Raw genomic sequence first — 2,737 nt, 5'->3', positions numbered from 1 at the left:
GGTGAGGTCTTGCCGGAGTTCTGCTCCAGCTGGTCCAGGGGTTCCTTCAGGAAGGACGGCGTCAGTGATGCGAAATGAGAAGACACAGCAAATCTTAGAGTCTCCAAGTGTCTCCTGACTTTGTTGTTTTCAAGACAGCTTTTATATTTTTAGTGGTACATAGAAACAAATGTAACATGTAGAGTCATACCAAATCAGCTTAATGGCTCAGCAGTTTTGACCCTTATCGATGCCGTTTGCATATCTTAGTTACAAAAAGTTTCATTTTGTTTACATCATCTTCTGGCCTGGGGGCCTGCTAACATCTTGTGACTCTATTGATAAGGGTTGATCAGCCAGAACACTTTTGTATCAGGCACAGCAGGAAAGAATTCATCAACAGAAAGTTTCAAAGTAAAACCCGTTTTCGGTAATCTATCCTAGCCTTGAGCCTAACAGAAAAGAATGTGGTCCCATAAAAGCATAGAACAGCAAGCTGAAACAATGTAGCGCAAAGGTCATTTCTTAGCAAAAATCACCAGCTGAATTAACAATTGTCTTATTATTTGTATTAAGGCTAAGCTTTTATTTTTATAATTCTTAAACTATTATATTTTTATTATGTAGGCTAAATATGTTAAGAGGAAAAATATAGCAAGTAAATATAGACTAAGTAACAGTTTCATAAAGCAGTGTTTCTTATGTTTTCTAATAAGCCCTTTCCTACGAAGGGCTCTGTGCCCATTGGGGCTCTCTGTGCGGAGGCTCTTAATGCTGTTTATTGTTAAGGAGCAGTCATGCACATTAGCTCCAAAGGCACAGGTATTTTTATCAAGCAAACTAATATACTAGTAAGAGAAGTGTCAATTAAAATACTCTATATCCTAGATAATCTTATAGGGAACTACCGTTCAGGGGCCGTAAAGTTTTCAGATTGATCTATTTGAGAAGAGATCAGGAAAGGCCTTCTACCTAAGCCGCAGAAAATAAGAAGAGGTTTATTAGAAAGATAGATATCATCTTTAAGGTGAGCACTGAGGCAGCCTTCCGAGAATTCCCTGAGGCCTGAGTTGCTCTGCTCATCAGGTCTTCTCCTCATGACTCTGTCATGGGTGGGATCTCGTGAGCTGGCTCCCGGCACTCGTGGACTGTAGCCCGCCAGCCTCCTCTGTCCGTGGGATTCTCCAGGCAAGGACACTGCATTGAGTTGCCATTTCCTTCTCCAGGGATCTTCCCGACCCAGGGATGCAATCCATGTCTCCTTTGTCTCTCACATTGGCAGGCAGATTCTTTACCACTGGGCCACATGGGAAGCTCATTGCTATTAACAGTGATTCTCAATAATAAAGTTAATAGTTACTCTCTTTTTAGTTTTATTACTTTGCTATATTTTGCTATGTAATGTTTTTTCTTTCATGTGGGATCTTAGTTCCCTGACTGGGGATCAAACTCACGCTCCCTGAATTGGAAGGCAGAGTCTTAACCACTGGGCCACCAGAAAACTCTCTACTATAGGCTGTTTTTGACGAGGCGTCTTATCATTATAAATACAGAATTGTGAGATCTTAGATTGAAAGGGTTAGAAAATGTAAACGCCATGAAGACAGGCCCAGTGGCCTTAACCCCAGCCTCAGCCCCAAGCTCCTTTGTCTGACCAAGGCTTAGAGCAGGTCTAACAGAGCTGCTTTGTCAGTGCACATTGGGTGCCTACCCCTCCCTCTGCTGAGTGAGCACTCAGACTCTGTCTGGACCCTAGTGATGCTGAATCTGTTCTTTTCAGAGTGGTCTCCCCACAGTCATCTATTTATTCTGAATATTTGAAATATCCATCTAGGATATCTCCCATTTACTGGTATCTTAGTTTAATAATCTTTCATAGTAAATAATCTTACTTAATCAGATTAGTTTTTTAAAAACATAACTTTATCTCTTTATTTTTGGCTCCCCTGTGGGCTTTCTCTGCTTGCGGGGAGTGGGGACGGCTCTTCATTGCAGGGCTCAGGTGTGGCTGTGATGGCACCTCTCGCTTCAGAGCACAGGCTGCAGGCGTGTGGGCTCCAGCTGACGCAGCCTCTAGAGAGCAGGCTCAGCAGCTGTGGCTCCCAGGCTTAGTTGCTCTGGGGCATGTGGGATCTTCCTGGACCAGGGATTGAACACGTGTCCTCTGCATTGGCAGTCAGATTCTTACCAACTGCACCAACAGGGAAATCCCAATAGTAAATAATCTTAGAATTCTAGAATGATAAATAGAAGGTGACCTTCCTTATGATTTTACTTGATGATGACGTTTAACTCCAAAAGAGAGTATCCATTCCCACCCCACCCATGAATTTGCTTAAAAAAGTGAAAAAGTGAACTGAGTTTTTTGAGAAATCAGAGCAATTCAAATTCTTATTCTAGTTGCTGTTGCATTAGGTAGAGTGTTTCCCAATGAATTCCAAGAAGGTATTCCTAGCACTGGAATTTAGATGTAACATCATGAGGGTCATTTCCCTGGCTTTTCTCTAATCTGGAAGGAGGACAACTGACAGAAGTTTAAGGGAGATTCTTTGTGCAATTAGTCTTCAACATGAAAGACTATTATATCTTCCTTTTTCTGAGAAGTGGCCTCAAACAGGAATCTTCTCCGGTGCTGGAGGAATTCTTGCTGACACACTCAGAAAGGCTAGGCAAGCAACTTGCTGGCATAATTGGCAAGGATGTTACATCTCATCCCACTTAATATAATTAAATCTGATTATATATAATGACTCCCTTC

This window comes from Giraffa tippelskirchi, chromosome 1, assembly GCF_054371585.1.
Source record: "Giraffa tippelskirchi isolate mGirTip1 chromosome 1, T2T-mGirTip1v1.2.pri, whole genome shotgun sequence".
Classification (NCBI taxonomy): Eukaryota; Metazoa; Chordata; class Mammalia; order Artiodactyla; family Giraffidae; genus Giraffa; species Giraffa tippelskirchi.
This window is presented reverse-complemented; position numbering follows the sequence as displayed.